This window comes from Oncorhynchus clarkii, chromosome 32 (assembly GCF_045791955.1).
Source record: "Oncorhynchus clarkii lewisi isolate Uvic-CL-2024 chromosome 32, UVic_Ocla_1.0, whole genome shotgun sequence".
NCBI classification, from domain to species: domain Eukaryota; kingdom Metazoa; phylum Chordata; class Actinopteri; order Salmoniformes; family Salmonidae; genus Oncorhynchus; species Oncorhynchus clarkii.
This window is the reverse complement of record NC_092178.1, coordinates 4,848,799-4,865,488: the sequence shown is the minus strand read 5'-3', so window position 1 is coordinate 4,865,488 and position 16,690 is coordinate 4,848,799. Positions and strand designations below refer to the sequence as shown.

The following is a 16,690-nucleotide window of genomic DNA, read 5'->3' as shown; positions in this document are numbered from 1 at the left end:
ATGGGGATGAGGTAGATTGGATAACATCACAATCATTAAGGCTTGGGCTCATTAAATGTCTTTAATAATGTAGGGCTCATTAAATGTCTTTAATAATGTAGGGCTCATTAAATGTCTTTAATAATGTAGGGCTCATTAAATGTCTTTAATATAGTGCTCATTAAATGTCTTTAATGTAGGGCTCATTAAATGTCTGTAATAATGTAGGGCTCATTAAATGTCTTTAATGTAGGACTCATTAAATGTCTTTAATGTAGGACTCATTAAATGTATTTAATAATGTAGGGCTCATTAAATGTCTTTAATGTAGGACTCATTAAATGTCTTTAATGTAGGACTCATTAAATGTCTTTAATATAGGGCTCATTAAATGTCTTTAATAATGTAGGGCTCATTTAATGTCTTTAATAATGTAGGGCTCATTAAATGTCTTTAATGTAGGACTCATTAAATGTCTTTAATGTAGGACTCATTAAATGTATTTAATAATGTAGGGCTCATTAAATGTCTTTAATGTAGGACTCATTAAATGTCTTTAATATAGGGCTCATTAAATCTCTTTCATATAGGGCTCATTAAATGTCTTTAATGTAGGGCTCATTAAATGTCCTTAATAATGTAGGGCTCATTAAATGTCTTTAATAATGTAGGGCTCATTAAATGTCTTTAATGTAGGGCTCATTAAATGACTTTAATGTAGGGCTCATTAAATGTCTTTAATATAGGGCTCATTAAATGTCTTTAATGTAGGGCTCATTAAAGTTCTTTAATAATGTAGGGCTCATTAAATGTCTTTAATGTAGGGCTCATTAAATTACTTTAATGTAGGGCTCATTAAATGTCTTTAATATAGGGCTCATTAAATGTCTTTAATGTAGGGCTCATTAAATGTCTTTAATAATGTAGGGCTCATTAAATGTCTTTAATATAGGGCTCATTAAATGTCTTTAATAATGTAGGGCTCATTAAATGGCTTTAATAATGTAGGGCTCATTAAATGTCTTTAATATAGGGCTCATTAAATGTCTTTAATGTAGGGCTCATTTAATGTCTTTAATAATGTAGGGCTCATTAAATGTCTTTAATAATGTAGGGCTCATTAAATGTCTTTAATATAGGGCTCATTAAATGTCTTTAATATAGGGCTCATTAAATGTCTTTAATGTAGGGCTCATTAAATGTCTTTAATAATGTAGGACTCATTAAATTTCTTTAATGTAGGACTCATTAAATGTCTTTAATGTAGGACTCATTAAATGTCTTTAATGTAGGGCTCATTAAATGTCTTTAATGTAGGGCTCATTAAATGTCTTTAATGTAGGACCCATTAAATGTCTTTAATATAGGGCTCATTAAATGTCTTTAATATAGGGCTCATTAAATGTCTTCAATGTAGGGCTCATTAAATGTCTTTAATAATGTAGGGCTCATTAAATGACTTTAATGTAGGACTCATTAAATGTCTTTAATGTAGGGCTCATTAAATGTCTTTAGTGTAGGGCTCATTAAATGTCTTTAATGTAGGGCTCATTAAATGTCTTTAATAATGTAGGGCTCATTAAATGTCTTTAATGTAGGACTCATTAAATGTCTTTAATGTAGGACTCATTAAATGTCTTTAATAATGTAGGGCTCATTAAATGTCTTTAATATAGGGCTCATTAAATGTCTTTAATAATGTAGGGCTCATTAAATGGCTTTAATAATGTAGGGCTCATTAAATGTCTTTAATATAGGGCTCATTAAATGTCTTTAATATAGGGCTCATTAAATGTCTTTAATAATGTAGTGCTCATTAAATGTCTTTAATATAGGGCTCATTAAATGTCTTTAATGTAGGGCTCATTAAATGTCTTTAATAATGTAGGACTGTATGTCTTTAATATAGGGCTCATTAAATGTCTTTATTGTAGGGCTCATTTAATGTCTTTAATAATGTAGGGCTCATTAAATGTCTTTAATAATGTAGGGCTCATTAAATGTCTTTAATATAGGGCTCATTAAATGTCTTTAATATAGGGCTCATTAAATGTCTTTAATGTAGGGCTCATTAAATGTCTTTAATAATGTAGGACTCATTAAATTTCTTTAACGTAGGACTCATTAAATGTCTTTAATGTAGGACTCATTAAATGTCTTTAATGTAGGGCTCATTAAATGTCTTTAATGTAGGGCTCATTAAATGTCTTTAATGTAGGACCCATTAAATGTCTTTAATATAGTGCTCATTAAATGTCTTTAATGTAGGGCTCATTAAATGTCTGTAATAATGTAGGGCTCATTAAATGTCTTTAATGTAGGACTCATTAAATGTCTTTAATGTAGGACTCATTAAATGTATTTAATAATGTAGGGCTCATTAAATGTCTTTAATGTAGGACTCATTAAATGTCTTTAATGTAGGACTCATTAAATGTCTTTAATATAGGGCTCATTAAATGTCTTTAATAATGTAGGGCTCATTTAATGTCTTTAATAATGTAGGGCTCATTAAATGTCTTTAATGTAGGACTCATTAAATGTCTTTAATGTAGGACTCATTAAATGTATTTAATAATGTAGGGCTCATTAAATGTCTTTAATGTAGGACTCATTAAATGTCTTTAATGTAGGACTCATTAAATGTCTTTAATATAGGGCTCATTAAATGTCTTTAATATAGGGCTCATTAAATGTCTTTAATAATGTAGGGCTCATTAAATGTCTTTAATAATGTAGGGCTCATTAAATGTCTTTAATATAGGGCTCATTAAATCTCTTTCATATAGGGCTCATTAAATGTCTTTAATGTAGGGCTCATTAAATGTCTTTAATAATGTAGGGCTCATTAAATGTCTTTAATATAGGGCTCATTAAATCTCTTTCATATAGGGCTCATTAAATGTCTTTAATGTAGGGCTCATTAAATGTCCTTAATAATGTAGGGCTCATTAAATGTCTTTAATAATGTAGGGCTCATTAAATGTCTTTAATATAGGGCTCATTAAATGTCTTTAATGTAGGGCTCATTAATTAAATGTTTTTAATAATGTAGGGCTCATTAAATGTCTTTAATGTAGGGCTCATTAAATGACTTTAATGTAGGGCTCATTAAATGTCTTTAATATAGGGCTCATTAAATGTCTTTAATGTAGGGCTCATTAAAGTTCTTTAATAATGTAGGGCTCATTAAATGTCTTTAATATAGGGCTCATTAAATGTCTTTAATAATGTAGGGATCATTAAATGGCTTTAATAATGTAGGGCTCATTAAATGTCTTTAATATAGGGCTCATTAAATGTCTCTAATGTAGGGCTCATTTAATGTCTTTAATAATGTAGGGCTCATTAAATGTCTTTAATAATGTAGGGCTCATTAAATGTCTTTAATATAGGGCTCATTAAATGTCTTTAATATAGGGCTCATTAAATGTCTTTAATGTAGGGCTCATTAAATGTCTTTAATAATGTAGGACTCATTAAATTTATTTAATGTAGGACTCATTAAATGTCTTTAATGTAGGACTCATTAAATGTCTTTAATGTAGGGCTCATTAAATGTCTTTAATGTAGGGCTCATTAAATGTCTTTAATATAGGGCTCATTAAATGTCTTTAATAATGTAGTGCTCATTAAATGTCTTTAATAATGTAGTGCTCATTAAATGTCTTTAATATAGGGCTCATTAAATGTCTTTAATGTAGGGCTCATTAAATGTCTTTAATAATGTAGGACTCATTAAATTTCTTTAATGTAGGGCTCATTAAATGGCTTTAATAATGTAGGGCTCATTAAATGTCTTTAATATAGGGCTCATTAAATGTCTTTAATATAGGGCTCATTAAATGTCTTTAATAATGTAGTGCTCATTAAATGTCTTTAATATAGGGCTCATTAAATGTCTTTAATGTAGGGCTCATTAAATGTCTTTAATAATGTAGGACTCATTAAATTTCTTTAATGTAGGACTCATTAAATGTCTTTAATGTAGGACTCATTAAATGTCTTTAATGTAGGGCTCATTAAATGTCTTTAATGTAGGGCTCATTAAATGTCTTTAATGTAGGACCCATTAAATGTCTTTAATATAGTGCTCATTAAATGTCTTTAATGTAGGGCTCATTAAATGTCTGTAATAATGTAGGGCTCATTAAATGTCTTTAATGTAGGACTCATTAAATGTCTTTAATGTAGGACTCATTAAATGTATTTAATAATGTAGGGCTCATTAAATGTCTTTAATGTAGGACTCATTAAATGTCTTTAATGTAGGACTCATTAAATGTCTTTAATATAGGGCTCATTAAATGTCTTTAATAATGTAGGGCTCATTTAATGTCTTTAATAATGTGGGGCTCATTAAATGTCTTTAATGTAGGACTCATTAAATGTCTTTAATGTAGGACTCATTAAATGTATTTAATAATGTAGGGCTCATTAAATGTCTTTAATGTAGGACTCATTAAATGTCTTTAATGTAGGACTCATTAAATGTCTTTAATATAGGGCTCATTAAATGTCTTTAATATAGGGCTCATTAAATGTCTTTAATAATGTAGGGCTCATTAAATGTCTTTAATATAGGGCTCATTAAATCTCTTTCATATAGGGCTCATTAAATGTCTTTAATGTAGGGCTCATTAAATGTCCTTAATAATGTAGGGCTCATTAAATGTCTTTAATAATGTAGGGCTCATTAAATGTCTTTAATGTAGGGCTCATTAAATTACTTTAATGTAGGGCTCATTAAATGTCTTTAATATAGGGCTCATTAAATGTCTTTAATGTAGGGCTCATTAAATGTCTTTAATAATGTAGGGCTCATTAAATGTCTTTAATATAGGGCTCATTAAATGTCTTTAATAATGTAGGGCTCATTAAATGGCTTTAATAATGTAGGGCTCATTAAATGTCTTTAATATAGGGCTCATTAAATGTCTTTAATGTAGGGCTCATTTAATGTCTTTAATAATGTAGGGCTCATTAAATGTCTTTAATAATGTAGGGCTCATTAAATGTCTTTAATATAGGGCTCATTAAATGTCTTTAATATAGGGCTCATTAAATGTCTTTAATGTAGGACTCATTAAATGTCTTTAATAATGTAGGACTCATTAAATTTCTTTAATGTAGGACTCATTAAATGTCTTTAATGTAGGACTCATTAAATGTCTTTAATGTAGGGCTCATTAAATGTCTTTAATGTAGGGCTCATTAAATGTCTTTAATGTAGGACCCATTAAATGTCTTTAATATAGGGCTCATTAAATGTCTTTAATATAGGGCTCATTAAATGTCTTCAATGTAGGGCTCATTAAATGTCTTTAATAATGTAGGGCTCATTAAATGACTTTAATGTAGGACTCATTAAATGTCTTTAATGTAGGGCTCATTAAATGTCTTTAGTGTAGGGCTCATTAAATGTCTTTAATGTAGGGCTCATTAAATGTCTTTAATAATGTAGGGCTCATTAAATGTCTTTAATGTAGGACTCATTAAATGTCTTTAATGTAGGACTCATTAAATGTCTTTAATAATGTAGGGCTCATTAAATGTCTTTAATATAGGGCTCATTAAATGTCTTTAATAATGTAGGGCTCATTAAATGGCTTTAATAATGTAGGGCTCATTAAATGTCTTTAATATAGGGCTCATTAAATGTCTTTAATATAGGGCTCATTAAATGTCTTTAATAATGTAGTGCTCATTAAATGTCTTTAATATAGGGCTCATTAAATGTCTTTAATGTAGGGCTCATTAAATGTCTTTAATAATGTAGGACTCATTAAATTTCTTTAATGTAGGACTCATTAAATGTCTTTAATGTAGGACTCATTAAATGTCTTTAATGTAGGGCTCATTAAATGTCTTTAATGTAGGGCTCATTAAATGTCTTTAATGTAGGACCCATTAAATGTCTTTAATATAGTGCTCATTAAATGTCTTTAATGTAGGGCTCATTAAATGTCTGTAATAATGTAGGGCTCATTAAATGTCTTTAATGTAGGACTCATTAAATGTCTTTAATGTAGGACTCATTAAATGTATTTAATAATGTAGGGCTCATTAAATGTCTTTAATGTAGGACTCATTAAATGTCTTTAATGTAGGACTCATTAAATGTCTTTAATATAGGGCTCATTAAATGTCTTTAATAATGTAGGGCTCATTTAATGTCTTTAATAATGTAGGGCTCATTAAATGTCTTTAATGTAGGACTCATTAAATGTCTTTAATGTAGGACTCATTAAATGTATTTAATAATGTAGGGCTCATTAAATGTCTTTAATGTAGGACTCATTAAATGTCTTTAATGTAGGACTCATTAAATGTCTTTAATATAGGGCTCATTAAATGTCTTTAATATAGGGCTCATTAAATGTCTTTAATAATGTAGGGCTCATTAAATGTCTTTAATATAGGGCTCATTAAATCTCTTTCATATAGGGCTCATTAAATGTCTTTAATGTAGGGCTCATTAAATGTCCTTAATAATGTAGGGCTCATTAAATGTCTTTAATAATGTAGGGCTCATTAAATGTCTTTAATGTAGGGCTCATTAAATTACTTTAATGTAGGGCTCATTAAATGTCTTTAATATAGGGCTCATTAAATGTCTTTAATGTAGGGCTCATTAAATGTCTTTAATAATGTAGGGCTCATTAAATGTCTTTAATATAGGGCTCATTAAATGTCTTTAATAATGTAGGGCTCATTAAATGGCTTTAATAATGTAGGGCTCATTAAATGTCTTTAATATAGGGCTCATTAAATGTCTTTAATGTAGGGCTCATTTAATGTCTTTAATAATGTAGGGCTCATTAAATGTCTTTAATAATGTAGGGCTCATTAAATGTCTTTAATATAGGGCTCATTAAATGTCTTTAATATAGGGCTCATTAAATGTCTTTAATATAGGGCTCATTAAATGTCTTTAATGTAGGGCTCATTAAATGTCTTTAATAATGTAGGACTCATTAAATTTCTTTAATGTAGGACTCATTAAATGTCTTTAATGTAGGACTCATTAAATGTCTTTAATGTAGGGCTCATTAAATGTCTTTAATGTAGGGCTCATTAAATGTCTTTAATGTAGGACCCATTAAATGTCTTTAATATAGGGCTCATTAAATGTCTTTAATATAGGGCTCATTAAATGTCTTCAATGTAGGGCTCATTAAATGTCTTTAATAATGTAGGGCTCATTAAATGACTTTAATGTAGGACTCATTAAATGTCTTTAATGTAGGGCTCATTAAATGTCTTTAGTGTAGGGCTCATTAAATGTCTTTAATGTAGGGCTCATTAAATGTCTTTAATAATGTAGGGCTCATTAAATGTCTTTAATGTAGGACTCATTAAATGTCTTTAATGTAGGACTCATTAAATGTCTTTAATAATGTAGGGCTCATTAAATGTCTTTAATATAGGACTCATTAAATGTCTTTAATAATGTAGGGCTCATTAAATGTCTTTAGTGTATGGCTCATTAAATGTCTTTAATGTAGGACTCATTAAATGTCTTTAATGTAGGGCTCATTAAATGTCTTTAATGTAGGGCTCATTAAATGTCTTTAATGTAGGGCTCATTAAATGTATTTAATGTAGGGCTCATTAAATGTCTTTAGGTTAATGTTAGGTTAAGGTCGGAATAGGGGTTTCAGTTAGGGTAAAAATCGGGGTTAGAGTCAGAATAGGGGTTAGAGTTAGAATAGGGGTTAGGTTAAGGTTAGAACAGGGTTAGAGTCAGAATAGGGTTAGGGTCAGAATAGGGGTTAGGTTATGGTCAGAACAGGGGTTAGGTTAGGGTCAGAATAGAGGTTAGAGTCAGAATAGGGTTATGGTCAGAATAGAGGTTATGGTCAGAATAGGGTTAGAGTCAGAATAGGGGTTAGGGTCAGAATAGGGGTTAGGGTCAGAATAGGGGTTAGGTTAGGGTCAGAATAGAGGTTAGGGTCAGAATAGTGGTTAGGGTCAGAATAGGGGTTAGGGTCAGAATAGGGGTTAGGTTAGGGTCAGAATAGGGGTTAGGGTCAGAATAGTGGTTAGGGTCAGAATAGGGGTCAGTTCTCCTAAAATAATTGTCATTTTTTTTGTTTCATATGAGAGTTTACATGAAAATATCTGACCGTGGTGGCTATAGCATATGTTTAAATAATGCTTGAAAAACAATGGCGTGACCCTTTCATTCTTGACAGCTTGCCCTTTTCTTTTTACCAGAGGTTTAGCAGGACACAACGCCGGCCAAATACGTTCACGTTGAAATATGCTCTGTAAAACAACCGTGCCTGAGTCAGGGCGCTTCAATCTGTTACGTTTGACAACGTTCTCCTACAGAACGTGGCTCAGATAACTAAACGACATACTTTTTCACCACAAGATGGCGACATTCACTGAAACGTCTTAAAAAACTTCACGCATCTCCAATGACTATGACTATTCTTCATACAGGTTGTCAATGTTTTACACAATCTGTAGCGACCCGGCATTCAGGGCAGAGCCTGGTTTGATCCCCATCTGTTTAGCTAAAAACACACAACTACTCATTCCAGGGGTTTTCTATATTTTGACCGTTTTCTACACTGTAGAATAATAGTGAAGACATCACTAGTGAAGATTTGTTTGTGCTAAACAGAGTGAGTAAGGTAGTGGATTCACATGTGAGGCCATGTGCTAAACAGAGTGAGTAAGGTAGTGGATTCACATGTGAGGCCATGTGCTAAACAGAGTGAGTAAGGTAGTGGATTCACATGTGAGGCCATGTGCTAGACAGAGTGAGTAAAGTAATGGATTCACATGTGAGGCCATGTGCTAGACAGAGTGAGTAAGGTAGTGGATTCACATGTGAGGCCCTGGCACAGTGTCTATCCCTTCCAATAAGGTCTGTGTGTATCGTGTCGTCTCACCCTGGCACAGTGTCTATCCCTTCCAATAAGGTCTGTGTGTATCGTGTCGTCTCACACTGGCACAGTGTCTATCCCTTCCAATAAGGTCTGTGTGTTTCGTGTCGTCTCACCCTGGCACAGTGTCTATCCCTTCCAATAAGGTCTGTGTGTTTAATGTCGTCTCGCACAGTGTCTATTCCTTCCAATAAGGTCTGTGTGTTTCGTGTCATCTCACCCTGGCACGGTGTCTATCCCTTCCAATAAGGTCTGTGTGTATCGTGTCGTCTCACCCTGGCACAGTGTCTATCCCTTCCAATAAGGTCTGTGTGTTTCGTGTCGTCTCACCCTGGCACAGTGTCTATCCCTTCCAATAAGGTCTGTGTGTTTAATGTCGTCTCGCACAGTGTCTATCCCTTCCAATAAGGTCTGTGTGTATCGTGTCGTCTCACCCTGGCACAGTGTCTATCCCTTCCAATAAGGTCTGTGTGTATCGTGTCGTCTCACCCTGGCTCAGTGTCTATCCCTTCCAATAAGGTCTGTGTGTTTTGTGTCGTCTCACCCTGGCACAGTGTCTATCCCTTCCAATAAGGTCTGTGTGTTTAATGTCGTCTCGCACAGTGTCTATCCCTTCCAATAAGGTCTGTGTGTTTCGTGTCGTCTCACCCTGGCACAGTGTCTATCCCTTCCAATAAGGTCTGTGTGTTTCGTGTCATCGCACAGTGTCTATCCCTTCCAAAATCGGTCTGTGTGTTTCGTTTCATCGCACAGTGTCTATCCCTTCCAATAAGGTCTGTGTGTTTCGTGTCATCGCACAGTGTCTATCCCTTCCAATAAGGTCTGTGTGTTTCGTGTCATCGCACAGTGTCTATCCCTTCCAAAATCGGTCTGTGTGTTTCGTGTCATCGCACAGTGTCTATCCCTTCCAATAAGGTCTGTGTGTTTAATGTCGTCTCGCACAGTGTCTATCCCTTCCAATAAGGTCTGTGTGTATCGTGTCGTCTCACCCTGGCACAGTGTCTATCCCTTCCAATAAGGTCTGTGTGTTTAATGTCGTCTCGCACAGTGTCTATCCCTTCCAATAAGGTCTGTGTGTATCGTGTCGTCTCACCCTGGCACAGTGTCTATCCCTTCCAATAAGGTCTGTGTGTTTAATGTCGTCTCGCATGGTGTTTTGAGGCTTCTGCACATCAGGCTCCCGAGTGGCACAGCGGTCTAAGGCACTGCATCACAGTGCTAGAGGCATTACTACAGACCCTGGTTCGATCCTGGGCTGTATCACAACCGGGCATGATTGGGAGTCACATAGGGCAGCGCACAATTGGCCCAGTGTCGTCCGGGTTAGGGGAGGGTTTGGCTGTGGTAGGCCGTCATTGTAAAATAATAATTTGGACTTAACTGTCAAGCCTGGTTAATTAAACAATCTCTAGCCAAAACCTTTGCTGTCAGCTGGCTGGCTTCTATCTTTGTTTTGTCTCCTCTCCTCCTTCTCCTCCTCCTTCGCTCTATCCCTCCCCCCCCCCCCCCTGGGCCACTAGGTCTCCTCTCCTCCTTCTCCTCCTCCTTCGCTCTATCCCTCCTCCCCTGGACCATTAGTTCTCCTCCTCTCCTTCTCCTCCTCCTTCGCTCTATCCCTCCTCCCCTGGGCCACTAGGTCTCCTCTCCTCCTTCTTCTCCTCCTTCGCTCTATCCCTCCTCCCCTGGGCCACTAGGTCTCCTCTCCTCCTTCTCCTCCTCCTTCGCTCTATCCCTCCTCCCCTGGGCCACTAAGTCTCATCTCCTCCTTCTCCTCCTCCTTCTCTCTATCCCTCCTCCCTTGGGCCACTAGGTCTCCTCTCCTCCTTCTCCTCCTCCTTCACTCTATCCCTCCTCCCCTGGGCCACTAGGTCTCCTCTCCTCCTTCTCCTCCTCCTTCGCTCTATCCCTCCTCCCCTGGGCCACTAGGTCTCCTCTCCTCCTTCTCCTCCTCCTTCGCTCTATCCCTCCTCCCCTGGGCCACTAGGTCTCCTCTCCTCCTTCTCCTCCTCCTTCGCTCTATCCCTCCTCCCCTGGGCCACTAGGTCTCCTCCTCTACTTCTCCTCCTCCTTCGCTCTATCCCTCCTCCCCTGGGCCACTAGGTCTCCTCTCCTCCTTCTCCTCCTCCTTCGCTCTATCCCTCCTCCCCTGGGCCACTAGGTCTCCTCTCCTCCTTCTCCTCCTCCTTCGCTCTATCCCTCCTCCCCTGGGTCACTAGGTCTCCTCTCCTCCTTCTCCTCCTCCTTCCCTCTATCCCTCCTCCCCTGGGCCACTAGGTCTCCTCTCCTCCTTCTCCTCCTCCTTCGCTCTATCCCTCCTCCCCTGGGCCACTAGGTCTCCTCTCCTCCTTCTCCTCCTCCTTCACTCTATCCCTCCTCCCTTGGGCCACTAGGTCTCCTCTCCTCCTTCTCCTCCTCCTTCGCTCTATCCCTCCTCCCTTGGGCCACTAGGTCTCCTCTCCTCCTTCTCCTCCTCCTTCGCTCTATCCCTCCTCCCCTGGGCCACTAGGTCTCCTCTCCTCCTTCTCCTCCTCCTTTGCTCTATCCCTCCTCCCCTGGGCCACTAGGTCTCCTCTCCTCCTTCTCCTCCTCCTTCGCTCTATCCCTCCTCCCTTGGGCCACTAGGTCTCCTCTCCTCCTTCTCCTCCTCCTTCGCTCTATCCCTCCTCCCCTGGGCCACTAGGTCTCCTCTCCTCCTTCTCCTCCTCCTTTGCTCTATCCCTCCTCCCCTGGGCCACTAGGTCTCCTCTCCTCCTTCTCCTCCTCCTTCGCTCTATCCCTCCTCCCCTTGGGCCACTAGGTCTCCTCTCCTCCTTCTCCTCCTCCTTCGCTCTATCCCTCCTCCCTTGGGCCACTAGGTCTCCTCTCCTCCTTCTCCTCCTCCTTCGCTCTATCCCTCCTCCACTGGGCCACTAGGTCTCCTCTCCTCCTTCTCCTCCTCCTTCACTCTATCCCTCCTCCCTTGGGCCACTAGGTCTCCTCTCCTCCTTCTCCTCCTCCTCCTCCTTCGCTCTATCCCTCCTCCCCTGGGCCACTAGGTCTCCTCTCCTCCTTCTCCTCCTCCTTCGCTCTATCCCTCCTCCCCTGGGCCACTAGGTCTCCTCTCCTCCTTCTCCTCCTCCTTCGCTCTATCCCTCCTCCCCTGGGCCACTAGGTCTCCTCTCCTCCTTCTCCTCCTCCTTCGCTCTATCCCTCCTCCCCTGGGCCACTAGGTCTCCTCTCCTCCTTCTCCTCCTCCTTCGCTCTATCCCTCCTCCCCTGGGCCACTAGGTCTCCTCTCCTCCTTCTCCTCCTCCTTCGCTCTATCCCTCCTCCCCTGGGCCACTAGGTCTCCTCTCCTCCCTTTCACTCCCCTCCTCTCTTTTCTATTCCTACTTCTCCTCCCTATCTATCTCTCTCTCCCTCTTCTCTTCCTCCTTCTCCTACTTCTCCTCCTCCCTATCTCTCTCTCCCTCTTCTCTTCCTCCTTCTCCTACTTATCCTCCTCCCTATCTCTCTTTCCCTCCTCTCTTCCTCCTTCTCCTACTTCTCCTCCTCCCTATCTCTCTCTCCCTCTTCTCTTCCTCCTTCTCCTACTTCTCCTCCTCCCTATCTCTCTTTCCCTCCTCTCTTCCTCCTTCTCCTACTTCTCCTCCTCCCTATCTCTCTTTCCCTCCTCTCTTCCTCCTTCTCCTACTTCTCCTCCTCCCTATCTCTCTCTCCCTCCTCTCTTCCTCCTTCTCCTACTTCTCCTCCCTATCTCTCTCTCCCTCCTCTCTTCCTCCTTCTCCTACTTCTCCTCCTCCCTATCTATCTCTCTCTCCCTCTTCTCTTCCTCCTTCTCCTACTTCTCCTCCTCCCTATCTATCTCTCTCTCCCTCTTCTCTTCCTCCTTCTCCTACTTCTCCTCCTCCCTATCTATCTCTCTCTCCCTCTTCTCTTCCTCCTTCTCCTACTTCTCCTCCTCCCTATCTCTCTTTCCCTCCTCTCTTCCTCCTTCTCCTACTTCTCCTCCTCCCTATCTCTCTTTCCCTCCTCTCTTCCTCCTTCTCCTACTTCTCCTCCTCCCTATCTCTCTCTCCCTCCTCTCTTCCTCCTTCTCCTCCTTCTCCTCCTCTCTATCTCTCTCTCCCTCCTCTCTTTTCTGTTCCTCCTTCTCCTCCTCCCTATCTTTTTCTCCCTCCTCTCTTCCTCCTCATACTTCTCGTCCTCCATATCTCTCTTTCTCCTCCATGGGAAAGCTAGTTAAGTGTGATTGTGGTCAGTTGTCCTGGAAGCTGTGGTAGCACCACTGGCTCCACCACTCTGAGGCATACTCTTTCATGCCATAGTTGATGTTCTGTTTATTTGAGTGTGTGTGTGTGTGTGTGTTCCACCAGCATTCCTCGGCCGTACCGTCTATCCGACGACTGTCCAGCTTCGCACGAGAGCCACGCCGCCACAGCGGTCGAGCCACAACGCCAGCCCTGAGGACTCCAATTACGGGACACACACACACACATTATCTGGCACGCACGCACGCACACACACACACACACACACACACATTATCTGGCACGCACGCACGCTCACACACACACACACACACACACACACACACACACACACACACACACACACACACACACACACAGACAGACACACACACCACAGTCCGTATAGACATTACATCCTACAGAGGATCAAAGCATTCTCTTTATTAACAGTAAACACGCTCTCTGTTTTTTTCATTCATCCTGTCTTGTTGGTACAGTACAGTCATTATCTAGATCTTCATGTCCCTTCAGCCGTCAGTCCTCATCAGGATGCTCCATCTGGTGTTTGGAGACAGAGCGACTGAGGAAGAGAGTGACTCATCACCCTCTCTTTCCCTCATCCCTCCCTGCATCAGCCACCCATTGGTCGCATCTCTCTGTTATCCCATCTCTCTGTTATCCCATCTCTGTTATCCCATCTCTGTTATCCCATCTCTGTTATCCAATCTCTCTGTTATCCCCATCTCTCTGTTATCCCATCTCTCTGTTATCCACATCTCTCTGTTATCCCATCTCCTTGTTATCCAATCTCTCTGTTATCCCCATCTCTCTGTTATCCCATCTCTCTGTTATCCACATCTCTCTGTTATCCCATCTCCTTGTTATCCCATCTCTCTGTTATCCCATCTCTCTGTTATCCCATCTCTCTGTTATCCCATCTCTCTGTTATCCCATCTCTGTTATCCCATCTCTCTGTTATCCCATCTCTCTGTTATCCCATCTCTATGTTATCACATCTCTGTTATTCCCATCTCTCTGTTATCCCATCTCCCTGTTATCCCATCTCTCTGTTATCCCATCTATCTGTTATCCCATCTCTCTGTTATCCACATCTCTCTGTTATCCCCATCTCTCTGTTATCCCCATCTCTCTGTTATCCCATCTCTCTGTTATCCCATCTCCCTGTTATTCCCATCTCTCTGTTATCCCCATCTCTCTGTTATCCCATCTCTGTTAGCCCCATCTCTCTGTTATCCCATCTCCCTGTTATTCCCATCTCTCTGTTATCCCCATCTCTCTGTTATCCCATCTCTCTGTTATCCCATCTCCCTGTTATTCCCATCTCTCTGTTATCCCCATCTCTCTGTTATCCCATCTCTCTGTTATCCCCATCTCTGTTATCCCATCTCTGTTAGCCCCATCTCTCTGTTATCCCCATCTCTCTGTTATCCCCATCTCCCTGTTATCCCATCTCTCTGTTATCCCATCTCTGTTATCCCCATCTCTCTGTTATCCCCATCTCCTGACCCCTCCTGTCTCAGCCTCCAGTATTTATGCTGCAGTAGTTTATGTGTCGGGGGGCTAGGGTCAGTTTGTTATATCTGGAGTACTTCTCCTGTCCTATTCGGTGTCCTGTGTGAATCTAAGTGTGCGTTCTCTAATTCTCTCCTTCTCTCTTTCTTTCTCTCTCTCGGAGGACCTGAGCCCTAGGACCATGCCCCAGGACTACCTGACATGATGACTCCTTGCTGTCCCCAGTCCACCTGGCCGTGCTGCTGCTCCAGTTTCAACTGTTCTGCCTTATTATTATTTGACCATGCTGGTCATTTATGAACATTTGAACATCTTGGCCATGTTCTGTTATAATCTCCACCCGGCACAGCCAGAAGAGGACTGGCCACCCCACATAGCCTGGTTCCTCTCTAGGTTTCTTCCTAGGTTTTGGCCTTTCTAGGGAGTTTTTCCTAGCCACCGTGCTTCTACACCTGCATTGCTTGCTCTTTGTGGTTTTAGGCTGTGTTTCTGTACAGCACTTTGAGATATCAGCTAATGTACGAAGGGCTATATAAATACATTTGATTTGATTTGATTTGATCTCTCTGTTATCCCCATCTCTCTGTTATCCCATCTCTGTTATCCCATCTCTGTTATCCCATCTCTGTTATCCCCATCTGTGTTATCCCATCTCTGTTATCCCCATCATGTTATTAATGTAATCTATGCATTATCTAATTAATTATCTACCCATCTGTCTCTCTCCCCCCTCTCTCTCTCTTCCTCCCCACTCTCTCGCTTCCTCTCTTCCTCACACAAAAACAGGAGAGGCACAAGGAGAGGCACAATAAACACGAATATCCGACACTTTATTTAAATACCATTTTTATCAGCCATTCCATTTTAAAGAAAGCGAAATCAATCAGGGTAATAAAATATATGTAAATGATTTAAAATATACAAATTAAAACATAACAGCACAAAATACATGGACAAACACAGTTCAGTTCACAGCAACAGTCTGAGAAGAGCCGTGTCTCCCTCGAGAGAGAGAGAGAGAGAGAGAGAGAGAGAGAGAGAGAGAGAGAGAGAGAGAGAGACAGAGAGACAGAGACAGAGAGATGGTTTCCATGTGTTTGATACCGTTCCATTTGCTCCGTTCCAGATATTATTATGAACCGTCCTCCCCTCTGCAGCCTCCACTGGGTTAAGGGTTGGGTAATCTGATCCCAGATCTGTGGTTAAGAGCAAACTTTACACAGTGCATCATGTTGACAGGTTCTGGATCAGAAGGCTCCTATCTCAGTCCCCCAGGTCTTTGCAGCTTTGCCCCTGCGCTGACCCGCGGGAGACCCCAGAGGGACAAAGGGTCTGACTTGTGGAGGAGCTGTGGGAAAGGAGGAGGAAGAGGAGGTGAGGAGGAGTGAGGCTCCAGGGGACTGCTGAGTGAGTCTGTGAGTGGGGGTGGCGGTGAGGGCAGGGGAGGAAGGTGGTGGGAGAGAGGGCACCCTGCGAAGCCCAGACACCAAGGCAGGGGCGAGCATGGACCCCTGTTGGCACCCCAGGGGGGCGAGACACAGGGTGTCGGCTGAGCGGGATGGATAACACCCACCCCCCAGGCGTGCCAGCTCCCTCCGCCTCGCGGAGAAAGATGGAGAGGTGGGAGACGAGACAGGTGACATCTGGTGATAGGAGGAGATCCACGGCCAGGGAGGAAAAGGGAGGGCGGAGGAGGTGGGGGGCGACTGAAGGAGAAGGGAAGCTGGCTGGCGCAGTGGGAGAGGTGGGAGACCAGGCGGGCTCCGATAGGGTCCGGGGAGTCCACCCCTCCTTCTAAAGAGCCCAGGTACCGAACCACCTCTCCTACACACTGTCTGAATCCCAGGGTCCTATAGTCCACAGCCAGGACCCGCGCTTCAAAGTACCCTGAGAGAGGGAGGGAGGAAGGAGAGGGGGGGAGAGAGGGAGGAAGGAGAGGGGGGAGAGAGGGAGGAAGGAGAGGGGGTGAGGAAGGAGAGGGGGAGAGGGGGAGAGAGGGAGGAAGGAGAGGGGGGGGGAGGAGAGGGGGGAGAGAGGGAGGAAGGA

The 16,690-nt window shown here is 41.1% G+C and overlaps 1 pseudogene; it reads right to left on the bottom strand.

Moving 5' to 3' along the window:
* Positions 1 to 15,690: 15,690 nt before the first annotated feature.
* Positions 15,691 to 16,690, bottom strand: part of LOC139391604 (hairy/enhancer-of-split related with YRPW motif-like protein) — a 14,795-nt pseudogene continuing 13,795 nt past the window's right edge.